Consider the following 14,166-nt stretch of genomic DNA (forward strand, 5'->3'; position numbering starts at 1 on the left):
TGCAAGTAACGTATCTGCTAATGAGTCTAAAAGCTTAGCTGGGCACATAACGCTTAACAAAGAGTTATTTTGATCTTTATTATCATCATATTATATTTGGGATTAGGTTGCAAAGTACTTCCATTTCTATTCTATATACTTCTCCATTGTTTAAATTTTTACAATAAGCAGTATATCATTTATGCTTGGTAAAAATAAATATATTTATATTTTGGAAATAAGTGGGGAAAAAAAGAAATATCTCTTTAACATAGGTAAACAAAAAATGTTTGGAGTCCATTAGGAAATTGTTTCAAAAGGAGGAACAGTAGGGAATTACAATAGATTTGCTGTTTTTACATAGCTGGATTTGTTCAGGGATGATGGTCTACAGTGAAATTTACTGGAAGAAAGGTTCAGGAGAGGATGTTTAGATGAGCCTCTAATGTCCCAAAGTCAACCACATGATGTCAGAGGCAGCATGCTGGTCTTCATGAAACATAAGTCAGACCACTGTGTCATTTCATAGTGTGGAAGTACTTGTGTCTTTAAAATACCTTTGAATATTAGAAACCCGGACAGACAACGCAAAATGCAGAACAGTTAGTCTAATAAAAAGATCCAACAATAATTGTACCTTTCTATTAGCCACAAAGACCACCACAGTCTTTAGAACATACCCATGCTGGAACATCTCTGCAGTTTATCACAAATCTCTACTGAAGATTTAGTAGGACAGAAGTCTGGGCAGGAAGGTGAGACTGAGAAATGAATACAGGCAAAGAGGTGTGGTTCAGTCCTTTTTATTAGCCCATCAGTTTTCAGCATGAAGTTCCCAAGGTTTAAATGTTCTGTCTATTTTTTAGTGTGTGTGTGCACGTGCACTAACGCACATGTGTTAGGGACAGTTCCACAGGTAAATATAACAAAAAAGCTTTGTGTATTTAAATAAAACCATAGCTTCTCTATTTTTAAAAGATGTGCAATTAAAGAACATAGAAGAACATAGCCAGATTCCTTTCACACATAATCCTGACATCCTTCCACCATCCAGTCCCTCTTGTCTCTACCCCCCTCACCCCTACAAAACAAGTCCTAAGTGCCTAACATGATACTAGCTGGATGATACACAGAGATCCAGGCACAGGGCACTCTCTGAGTTTGTGGTCCAGTTTTAAGCAACAGTTTTGGTATTGAGCTGCCTGACCAACCTCTCCTAAGCCAGAATAGAATGCACACTTCCGTAGTTCTTTACCAAGCATGCAGACTCCAAGAACAGCAGATGACACAACCTAAAAACTTGTGCAAGAAATTTCTTCTGCCCGAGCTTTCATTACTCCCAAGACAGTTGTGCTTTATCTCAATTTTCTGTGGTTGAGCACTCCCCTATGTTCCAAAGAATTCATGTTTCCCAAGCACAAAAAAAAAAAGGAAGAAGAACAAAGTACTTCCATTACCACCCGCATACTTTGGGGTCTGACTATAATATGTATACTAATCGTATGCATTGGTTAATAAGCCTGCTAATTGCCAAATCTCTTTTGTTCCAAGTGAAATGAAAGTGAGAGGGAAATTATTCAGACAATTTCAGTCTCTGGTGTGATTCTTAGAAATGGGTGTTTAACCACATAGTGTCTGATATTAGACTAAGTCAAAATCCACTATTTACCTCTGTATGGTCTTAAACAAATTAACTGATCTCTTTAAACCTCAGTTTCTGGTCTGTCAAATGCAGAAATAATAATAGCATCTACCTCAATGAGTTACTGTGATGACAAAATAAGATAATACATACCAAACACTAATTTCAGAACCCTTTCAATGTGAAAATAATTGACAGTGCCTGGCATACTGTAGGCTCAATAAATGTTTATTACTACTACTACTATATAACTACCACTAAGAGACAAAAATACTTCTAGAGACTCTGAATATTCCAGATTGACTACCCACATGGATCAATTCTATCACATAAATTTTCAGCTCATCACTATGAGGATGCTGTAATCGTAAAGAAGGCAGTCATCACCCCTTGGTTTCCAAACAGGGGAGGGTAGTACTGTTTATAAAATCTAACTACCTCTTGGGTGCCATTAAATTAAAGTAAAAGCATTCATAAATCTGAAGTAGTTCCTCCTGTTATCATAATTTTTTTAAAAACTACCGCTGCACTTTCTATATTCTGATAACAAAACCTTATGGTGGGTTTAGTATTTTCATGCCCGACCATAGGTGACACTCTAAGGTCCCAAGACTGTCACAGTAAAACTGCTTATCCATAGCTTAAGATGCTGAAAACAGGCTGTGTTTGGCAGAAAATTTCTGTTGGCAAAAGTTGAGATTTTATGAATGGGTACATCTAGCAGCAGATGGATGCTATATGAATCTGACCCATTAATGCTAATGTGCTTTTCTATTTTAGTATATTTGATATTTCTGTTTTTTTGTTTCCCACTGATCTCTCATCTCATCACAACCATATAAAATAAAACCCCAAATATTTGCACTCACTTTCACCACTAGTTCAAACTCATGTTTTGTCAGCTCTTCTCAAATGCCCTGAACATAGGCTATCCGTATACTGCCATTCTTTCTACACCTTTTATCTTCACTCCCCTTTCATTTGTCTAACCTTCTGCTATCATTACCATGCTTATGTTTCCTACATAGACTTTTTGACTTAAGGCAATTGGTGGAAGTATAGTTATTAAAAACTTCCTTTAAAGACAAGGAGAGACAAATGTGACAGCTTTTCTTAAGAACCAAAACAAGGTTCTTTTGCCTTGTCACTTCCCCTCACAGAGTGTTGCCATTGCGTTCTTACAGTGTGTTTCAACACCATTCCAAATTCCACGAGCAGTGCTAGGGAAAGGGAAAAACAGGTGCCCTTCACACCTCTTCCCAAGGGAGGTTCCTCCAGCACTTTGCCCACAATGTATTATCTTATGGTCTCCCTTTGTGGTAGACAGCTTCTCATTTGAAGAACAAAATCAAGACAGAGAATTTTCTCTTCTTCTATGTGCTCATTCTAAAAAATTAGACCACAAATGGTATTGAATTTTGAGGACATATCAATGCAGTGCACAAACGGAACTGAGCAGCTAAAAGAACCTTGGCTTCCTTCCACAGGTAGAGTGAGCGCCTGGATTTCTATAGGGGAGAGGCTACGGACAGCAATCTGATTGGAAGGGGATATTAGGGTACTTATCTTGAAGCTGCAATGGAAGTCCTTTTTATTTTTACTTCAATTGTATGTGTTTAATCAGGGTGATGAGTGCTAAGGATGAAGGCTGATGGACATTACTGATGGGGCTAAGCATTCACCCGGCAGCCCATGGCTCAGCCACTGTGTACACAGAGAGTGACATGTAGAAGCAGCAGCCCCTGTTCCCAACTCTGCCAGGAGAGACAATCAAATCAAATGTATTTCCCTTTTCTTGGTTTGGGGTTGACTGAATACAGTCTAGACTCTAAGAGAGCAGACTATATCTGTTTTTGCGAACCATCTAGCAAATGCCTGGCTTCTAGTAGGTTCTTTATAAATATTTGCTGAATGAAATCGAATCAGAGTCTCAGCAGACGTCTGCGGCAAATGGCTTTAACAATATATATGTTTAGTAGCTTTAAGAGTTATAAAGCAATGCACGTTCATAATGGAAAGATTTGAAAATGCTTGTCAAAAGAAAAGAGAAAATAGAAATCACCTTTTAAGATTTGAAAATCATTTCTCCAAGATTTTTGTTAACATTTTGTGAGTAAGATTAGAGGCAATTTTATTTTCTTCTCTAATATCTGTATTTTTCTGTCTTAAAAAAGTACAGTTAAATATATATTACTTTTATAGTTTTTTTGAAGCCTATAATTTTTTAAAACATCCTTCCGCTACTTTTGATGGATGTCCTGCCTGTCTCCATACATATACCTATATTTATATTTGTAGTTGTAGTTGTGTCTATCGCTATCTATCTTGGAAAACAACCTGCTCTTTTTGAAATAATACATCATAAACTGCTTTCCATTTCACTAAATAAAATTCTACTACATAGTTGTTAATGGCTTCAGAGTATTCCTTAGAGTGGAGACTTCATTGTTAATTATCTTTGGACAATTCTTGGATAATCAGGGTTCCAATTATAAATAATACTGTAATGAACATCTATCCATATCTATATGTCTTCACATGCATCTCTACGTTTTCAGCACACTTCCTAGAAGCAGAATGTCTGGATCAAAAGGTGGGAAAATTTTAAAGGACAATAATAATCCTTTTTTGAGTGCTTACTATGTGCCAGGTATTTACTAAGTAATAACTCAATCTTTACACCAATCAGTGAGCTAGATACTATGTCTCCACTTTACAGATGGGGAGACTGAGTCTCAGAGAGACTGGCATCTCAAGAGCCTCAGGCAAATCTCAGAAGACCAAATTGACAAGGCCTGCCCACATCTAAACCAATCAATGGCAAGGGAGATGGAATTACTGCTACTGACTTGGGGTGGGAAAGGTCAGCCTCCAATGGACACTGGGAAATCAATCACAGTGCACCCTACACCACTGTTTAAAAAGACCAAGGTGCCACTACTACAGTCTTGTGAGGAAGAGCGTGCCTTGGTGCTATGGGAAATGTCCTTTCCCACTCCTCAGAGCTGCCCAACAGGAATGAGCATTAGGTGGAGGCAGGAGCAAGGGTGGGAGAAAGAAACTCTGAGGTCTTTCAGTGCATTTACATTTTGGTAATTTTCAATTTTCACCAACCAATTCAGCATTAACCCCTCATGGCCATATAAAGTGGGAAGCAGAGAAAAACAGCTAACTCAATGAGCTCGGTTCTAAGTTTACAGAACTCCCCTGCATATTGGAGAGGTCATTTATACGAATCAGACTTTAATATCCAGTTTTAATCATGAAGATGACAAGTATTTTTAAAAAACAAACTTGTTTTTCTTGTGTTTCTGCTGGCTTAAGACAAAGCACATTTGGGAAAGAAGAAAAAAGTTCATGCACGACCAAAAAAGATTTCACAAATTATTTCTTAAATATACACAATGACACCATGCAGAACTAAAAATAAATTAAACCGTACCGTATACAAATTTTCCTATCCTCCTCTCTCCTCCCACCCTTCTTCTGCCTCCATGTTCTTTAGTAAGTTCCCAAGGAAATAAACTCTCCCAAATAACGCTCTCTGCATCTCCCACTAACCACACCCCAAAATGGTCCATTTCTCTCAGGATCTCCTTGCAAGTCCCTCAAACTTAGGGCCAGCATGTGGTTATTTAAGAAGTCACGGCTTTGTGGATTGGTTAAGCAGATGTGTAGCCTCCAGGATATGCCTCTGAGATCTATTCTGCCATCTGTATCCAGACCTCCAGAGGACTGAGTACTAATATTTTGGTCCAAAACAGTAACAGAAGTCTGTCTGGTCTCAGGACTCTGTCATCAGGATTACAAATTGACCTGGCTCATTTCCCAATCTAACAAAGCTTGGAAGACTCAAATATTAATAACCAACGAAGATTTCATTCAAAATATGCCAAGAACGTGTCAACCCACATCACACCTCCTGGGTTCTACAAGAAATTGGCTTGACTTTGAACCACTATTATCTTTTCTGCCTAAAAAAACTCAGAGGAGATATGAATGCCCTAGGTGTCCCGTCAAGAGGATGTAACTCCAGGTGGGTATCCTCCCTCCTGGAGTTGCGAGATGTATTGATCAAGAGTTTCAAATTTAGGAATTCTAAGAGTGCATAAAGTGCTTTGGGCAGTTTGGCATAGAACTGTCCATTAAACACAGCAATGAAGGAGAATGTATTGATTCCTCCTAACATTTCATCTCCTCTCATGACTAATTGGTTTGCTTCAGAGAAGAGGCAGTATGAAATGTGTTGAGAAATGTGACAGTACATCATAGCAGACAGAGGTGAGCATCAGGATCAGATAAGCCTGTGTTAGATCCCAACCCAGCATTTACAATCTATGTGTCTTTGGCCATATTACTTACTCTGGCTCTCAGTCTTCTATTCGGTGAAAAAGGGACAATGAAACCTAACTCAAAGGCCTAGAGTGAGGATTCAACAAGACCCCATGTGAAAACTGCTCGATGCTGAGTACTACTCAATAGGAAATTAATTTTCTTCCTTATTAAAAAACAAAGGGAGGGCGGGCTGTCACATTTTGTCATCTTGATTTCACTATTTTTTCTTTATCAAAAGACAATTTTTTCTTTCTCCCACCCTACCCCACCCAACAATTTGAAGATGGAGGCAGGTTTATCTCTGTGTCTGACGAGGTTTGTCCATTTAGTTGAGTGGTCCTCAGCATGATAGATAGATAGGTAGATATAGATAGATAGATAGATAGATAGATAGATAGATAGATAGATAGATAGATAGATAGATAATGTATTATTGTTGTTAGTGCCATCGAGTCCTAGCAACTCTGTGAACAGCAGAGCGGAACCCTGCCCAGTCTTTTTCCTCCATCCTCTCACCTCCTGGCACTGTATCAGACAACGCTTCACTGCTATTCATAGGGTTTTCACAGCCAATTTTTTTCAGAAGTGGGTGACCAGGACCTTCTTCTTTGTCTTAGTCAGGAGGCTCCCCTGAAATGTGTGTACCATGGGTGACTCTGCTGGTATTTGAAATACGGGTGGCATAGCTTTCAGCATCACAGCAACAAGCAGCCATGACAATATGACAATCAACAGATGGGTGGTGTGGTTCCCTGACCAGGAAACGAACTGGGGCCATGGCAGTAAGAGAGCCAGATCTTAACCACTAGACCACCAGGGCTGGCTAGATAATGTATACAGATGTCAATATCAATATATAGATATATATATGAAATATATATATATGAGATATATATATCTATATATCTCATATATATATCTATATATATATATATATATAAATGATAGGTCAGGGGTTTGTCAGTCAGACCAGTGTAAGATGGGATTCACCAAGACCCCAGACCCCCACCAAATGGAACTTGAGTTTCCTGTTGAGATGATGTCAGCCTGGAATATCTGGACATCCCAGCAATTCAAGCAACCCAGTCACAAAAATCAACACCTGCCCACCAGCCTCAGGCAGGCTAAATTTTGCCCAGTTCAAATTAGAATCTGCCCACCGAGCCAACAGAAATAAAGCCAAAGGACAGCAAATTTCCCCAGAATATACACTTACCTGACTGGTTGGCGGTAGCCATTTTCAGTGCTACGTGTGAAGCCGTAACCGAGAACCATTTTGGGTGTGGGACCAGAATGTGAGCATATATTTTAAATGCACTGACATGGGGGTGGGCCGCTATAATAGGAAGAAAAGGGTCCGTGTCCTGGGCAAGCAGAACAAAGGCAATTAAGATTTCAGATAGCCTAACCTATTCTAGCTATTACTAATGCAGCCCTGGTTCCTCATCTAAACCTGTATCTTATATTATTCCCTTCGGACTAATAGGTACACAGCAGCGAGTTTGTGAGATAGGAAGAGTCTGTTTAAGAGCCCGAGCCAGGCAGACCATCTGTCAGCATGATTAATGTGCCGGTTGACATTCCGCTGTTCTTTCCTCAGCACAAGGATGGCAAATGCATCCAACACATCACCTTTGTCCAGCTACTGCCTGGCTGGGCCAAGATCAGCAATGCACCTCGATCCTTAATGACACTCTGGGGCTCTTAATCTCCCTGACCCTCTATTAGGCAACTTTCTTGGCTGGGAATTACAGAAAGAAGTTGGTGGCAGCAGCGGTAGCTACAGCAACCACAATCATGACTGGGGGCCGTTCCATGAGCTCACCTTAACAAAAGTAAGTTCTTAAAACAGAAAGGCTATTTCATCCAAATCAATTCAGTATGCATAGATTGAGTACTGAAAGGCAGCATTATAGACTAGTGTAGAGAAGCATGGGCTTTGATGTCAGGGAGAAATGGGTTCAAATTCTGCCTCTACCATTTGTGAACAGTGTAACCTTGAGGAAGTTACTCAACCTCCCTAAGAATTAGTGGCTTCATTTTAAAAACCTTGCCTATGAAATGAAATAATATATACTGAGCACTTAGCACACAGCTTGGCACATAGAAAATGCTCAATAAATGATAATTATTACTCTAAAAACACTAGATGAATACTGGGAGGTAGATCTACAGGAAGACAAGATGCTGTCCCAGTCCTCAGGGAGTTTAGTGGAAGACACTGAAGTAAATGTTTTTAACTATAATAATGCAGCTGTGAGGGAGGCCAGGCTCTAATGGGGTTATAAAGACTGTGTGATGGTAACTCAAGGAGAAGGGACTCATTCCAATTTGGGAGACTGAGCAGGTTTCCATGGAGAAGATCAGGCTTGATCTAGGATTTCAAAGACGGATAGAATTTAAAGAGATGGTGATGAGGAGAAAGGGGACCTTAGACAGAGAAAATAGCGCAAGCAAAGGCGTGGGAAGTAATGACTGAGTAACAGCAAGCAGACTTGTGAGGCTGGCATGCGGTTATGGATAAGGCCAGAAAGGTGGGCTGGAGTCCAGTTAGAAACCTTTGATACCACACTAAGGAATGGGGCTTTATTCTGTAAGTAGTGGAAATCCTCAACCATTTCAGGGTAAAGGAATTATCTGCCTAAATGAGATCAGAGGGAACAGAATTTTTCTTTGGCTCTACTATGTGTTAAGAATAACCATGTAATTGAATAGGTTTGCCCACAACACAGCAAGGAGGTTCCCAGAAGGGAGAAACTCTGACCTCCATAAATATCAGCTGGAGTATCCAATCCTATTTTTGGGTCCTTAGAAAGGTTTGTTAGCAAACAGGTGAGATCCTGAGGGGAAGCGGAGTTGCAGGTGAGATTCATTAATGCTAATGGTTGGCCCTACACCACCAGGCAATCCCAAGGCAGGTCCCCACAGCCCAAGTCCAAGAGAGAACTGAGGAAGTAATGTGAGCAATTCAGGCCAAGGGGAAGTCACTTAGTCCTTACAGGTTCACATCTGCTGAGGAGTTTGTCAAGTCCACAGTACGGTAAAGCTAGTCCCAGTAGCAATCATTGGCATAAAGTGGGTTGTGAACTTACTCCACTCTGAGCACAGCTCCACCAGTGGTAGTCAAAGGTGGGGAAGCAGAGAGGGTAGGGTAAGACCGGAGGTGGCTGAGCTGCTGGGTGGCGGCAGTGGGAATGGTTCTGGTAGGATCTCCTACCACAGTAGCTAGGGTTGCAAAAGCACAAAAACTGCTATGACTTCTCCCTTCCCCAAGGTTTCTGCCCCAACCAAGTCAACACTTGAGCATCTTCCGAATCACTTAAGAGCAAGGCTGAGCTGCTGCATTCTCTCTTCCAGCCCCAGAAAAGTACAATATTTGGATCCAGTTATAAATTCTGAGCAAGAGGAGGACTATAGCTACATAAGTCTCTGTATAATCATCACCTACTGTTGATACAGGTAATGATCATTAGTATAGTGATGAGAATACCTGCACTACTTTGGCAGGGCTGCCGTAACAAAATACAGACTGGGTACCTTAAACAGCAGAAATTTATTGTCTCACAGTTCTGGAGGCTAGAAGTCCAAGATCAAGGTGTCAGCAGTTTGGTTTCTCCTGAAGCCTTTCTCCTTGGACTGCAGGTGGCCGCCTTCTCACTATGTCTACCCATGGTCTTTCCTTGATGCACATGTGCCCTTGGTTTCTCTCTGTGTGTCCAAAGCTCCTCTTCTTGTATGGCCACTAGTTTGATCAAATTAGGTCCCACCATGCCAAACTCATTTACCTTAATCCTCTCTATAAAGGCCCTATCTCCAAATACAGTCATATTCTGAGGTACTGAGGGTTAGGGCTTCAATATATGAATTTTGGGGGGACACCATTCATCCCATAACACCACCTCTGCTGGTAGGTCCTCTTACCAAGTAACTCTCACCCTACCCTGAGGTATAGTTCATTGGATTGAGGTGAACATTTGTTCCCAGTGAGACATAATAGAATCTCTCTCTTGGGAAGTTGGGATTGGGGTTAAGAGATGGTCAGTCAGTTTGATCTCTTGCTCTATGGAGCTCTAAATGCAGAGCATCCCACATGCCATGTAAACCAGACAGAACAGGCAACCAGGAGATGTAAATGGGGTCTACTAGCCCAGAAAAGGAGCGATCAGAAAAAAAAAAGATTTTGATATTCTCAGTGGCCTTGAGTTTTCTGTTTCCAGTACCTCAAGAAGAACTTTGATCCTTGTGGTATTTGGCCCTAATGTCCTAGTGGCCCGTAACCTTTAACTTGTTGCAAGGTGGTGGGGTTGGGGAAGAGGGTGATATCAATCAAGACATTCCCAGATTTGGACTGCTACATGGTCCCTCCTTACTTTCAGGATAATCAGATTAATTGCTTGCCTTTTCTCTACTTGATAATCACCTGGGACAAAGACACTGCAACATCTCTCAGTAGGTCCTTCTAGCAATTTTACCATCCTACTGTGCAAGATATTATTCTTTCTGATACCCAATCACGTCTCGACTGCTTTCATTTAAGCTCACTTATTCTGGCTAATGTCTTCACTCACAGAGAGAGAGGAAACTACTTTACATTCTCAACATGAAAACACATCCTGTCCTTGAAGAATAATTAACCTAAATTCTTCGCTTCTCTTCTCCAGGCTGATCAATTCAAATTCCTTTAGCCATTCCTCAAAAGAAACACTTTTTCATTCTTTTAAGCTCTAGGTGCTTCTCAGCTTTTTTATATCCATCTCCATTTTAAGGGTCACCGACCACATCTGGACTCCCCTAAATTGAGAGTCACACCAAAGCTGAGTGCAGTGGAAAAATGACTTACTGATGCTGCGTGACACATTCTTCCTGTTGCATTTCAGGATTACGTTGCCCTTTTCCTTTCCCCACAACAATAATAGTCACAATAGCTATTCACGTTCAACTTACATTTAGCTATGACACCTTGGTCTTTTTCTGTTCTATCTAAACTAAGTTAGTTTCTATCCTCCCATAAGTTGCTTTGTTCCTTTTTTTACTATCAGGTATTTAATTTAGGTCTTTCATTTCCTCCTTTACTTTTCTTTTGTATAACCAGAAAATACAAACCAGAAAAAGGGGACGTGAGGGGGTTAGATTAAACAGCCTAGGAGTGGTAAACTGACAGCTATGGGCTAAATATTGCCCATAGATGGTATTTTCTGTGACGAGATATTTTTAAGTGTGTTTAAGGCTGTAGTACTTTTAAGCCACGTTGACATGCACTCTCCAATTGCCCCAGATCTTATCCTTTCCTTTTGTCTTATGATCTCATTTCAGGCCTCTCATGGCATTTGAATTTAAACTCCCAAATCCAACCAACTCATGAAACAGAGGGTGGGAGATGGAGAGGAGAAATGACTTCTCCAGCACCACAGAGCTACCTAATGGAGAGCCTGAGCTCCAATCTGGGGCTCCTCATTTCCCATCCCAGTCTACTCCTTCCATCAGCACATTTATTGGCTCATTATAATGGCCAGGGGAAAAAAAAAGAGTTAAGCAAGGAAGAATATTTCAGCCAATATTTTTGACGACAATCAAACATGTGCAGGACACTCTGAGATAATGAGCATAAAAAGCTCATTCATATCTGAAACTTTTATTTTTGACAAAAGGTTGAACCTTGGACCATTTCCATTGCCCTTGCCACACAAAGGCCCCGAGTTTTAGTTCCATCTCTGAATAAGCCTTCCCCACCTGGAGGTCCTAGAGAGTCTTAAAAGTGTTGAGTTTTTAACAAATCATAATGGATTTAACATACATGTCATGGGGCCTATAAAACAGTGCTTTACTACCACTCTAGAGGAAGAATCACTTCCAAGGCTTAGGTAACTAACAGTCAGTTGAAGCTTAGAGGGCTTACATCTGAAATATAATTCCAATGACATTTGCAGAAAAAAATAGGTTAACTAGAGAAAGCCAGCTACCCTGCTGTGGAGAGAAAGTTTGCTTGCATTCCTAGGTCTGCTTTCCTTGACATGTCTATCAAGATTGCTAATGACCAGCAACCACAAGCCTTGTGAAAGGAGGCACTAATGCTCTAATGATGCCAATTATACAACCGAATGCTAAATAAAACAGGGGAGAGGAAAGACTAGATGAATGATCAACAGAGGTAATTAGATTTCCCCTCTACAATATAGAAATGATTTCCATATTCCAGAGTATCCTGCTGCTCATTCTATAGACTGCATTTCTTTTCCACTAGTTATAGCCAACCCAAAGGGATCTAAATTAAAAGAGAGAGAACAATGAAGAAGGAAGAGGTGAGCAGACTTTTTAGTCATTCTGTCTGTATCAAATTATAAAAAACATTCTATCCTTCATAGACAACGGTGGCATAAACTCGCATGTTATTTGAGAACATATTTTATATACCAGAGCAATTGCTTTTACCAAATATGAGAATCTCAGACCTGGAATCAGAAAAACAGGGTGCTTTACAGTCAAGTTATTCTTTCCTTGATATTGTATTTGAAGTAAGATAATAAGTATTCAGGAAGCTAGAGTCATTTAGGCTGTTTATAACCAGAAAGAAAAACCAGTGGGTGAAGATTTATGAATTTGTTAACAGGTCCAGAAACAGCCTGGGAATAAGAGAAGCTGCACTCCACAAAGATGCTTAGACTCTAAGTGTGCAGTTCTACACCAAGGCAGGAACCCAAAGCCATGGTGGAGGGCCCTCATTCATTCCCTGCCATAAAATCTCCCAGTTTCTGTCTTTCATATTTCATTTCATTCAAAAATATTTATTACACACTTACCGTGACAGCATACATTCTTGTTTTGAACTCATTTCTCTCTTTTATGCCTTTTCATCTTTTTCTTCTCCCTGAAGCCTGCTAAGAGTCCCTCAAAATCCATAATGTCACCACAATGATATCATAAGTGTCCCATCACTTGACCACTGTGCTATGTAAAATCTGTCTGTCTCTTCATTTTTTTATAGTGAGGAGTGTGCTTTGGGGTCAGAAAAGCTGAGTTGGAAGCTCATCTGCCTCTAGCTATTTGCTCTTGGACAAATTACTTAAACTGTGCCCCAATTTCCTCATTTTTAAAATGGGAAAGTAATAAAACCTACCTCATAATGACTGTGTAAAAGTTAAATGAGAAAATGTCCCCAGAGTACTTAGAAGAGTGACTGCCACAGAGTAAGTTGTCAATAAATGAAACATGTCATTTTTATTAGAGACAACAATAAAATAAAATGAAATTAAAAACAAAATAATGATTTTGAGATTTTTTGTTTTTCATCTCCATAAATCCCAAAAGCATCTCAAACTGCAAAAGCTACTATGTTAAAGATTCAAAGAGATAGAGTTTTTTATGGGCAACCTTCTGGGCACTTGGCTGCCAAGGGAGGCATCAAGATACTTTTTTATTAATGGGTTGATACATAAAGTGATAATTTCCGTGTTGTTAAAGAGGACAGAGCTTTACCAAAGACATCCTGTTCACTGGGTCAAGACTATATTGTGGAAGCAAATTTTTTCAAGTAGAGATGGATTCCTAATCTATTCATAAGGCAAGTATTTTCCAAACACCTACTATGCACGTAGAATTATGCTAGAAACAAAGAAAGATATAAGCAAAACATAAATTATGTTTAATATGCCTACAAGGAGCTTACAGTTTTGCTGAGGAGTCAATATAGACACTCTTGTCTAGTTTAAGAATTCACCATCTCTCTTCTTACCTACTTAAATAGCCTACAATTGAGTTTACCTCTGGTCTTACTCCCTTTCAGTTCAACATCCATGGGACTCTGATGGAATCATTTCTCTGCCTAAAATTCATCCTTCAGAAAAAATTCCACCTCCTCGAGCATTGCTTTTAAGGTCCTCCACAATCTTACTGATGCTATCTTCCTTGCTCATCTCGCCCCACCTTCCTCATCATATACTTTAGTCAAACTCCCCACCATTTCCTGAGCATGGATTGCCCTTACTCTGTACCTGCTAGGTATTCCACTCGGCATATCTTTCTCCTCTCATCCTAGCAAACTTCTGCTTAGTGTTTAAGATGGATATTTAATACTGTGAAATCCTTTGGGAGAATTCTGCTTCACCCAGCCACAGTGCATATTAATTACGAGCATAGATGGTTGGACTCTTCACCAGAGTGTCAAGTCCTCATTAATGGGATGTATCTCCTTCATCTCATATCCCATATATTAC

At 40.0% G+C, this 14,166-nt stretch overlaps 1 protein-coding gene across 1 annotated transcript in view; it reads right to left on the reverse strand.

Moving 5' to 3' along the window:
* The window catches only part of KCTD16 (potassium channel tetramerization domain containing 16), a 241,835-nt gene that overhangs the window by 144,650 nt on the left and 83,019 nt on the right, over positions 1-14,166 (reverse strand). The window lies entirely within an intron of this gene.

This window comes from Ceratotherium simum, chromosome 4 (assembly GCF_057802395.1).
Source record: "Ceratotherium simum simum isolate JZ-2026a chromosome 4, ASM5780239v1, whole genome shotgun sequence".
NCBI lineage: Eukaryota > Metazoa > Chordata > Mammalia > Perissodactyla > Rhinocerotidae > Ceratotherium > Ceratotherium simum.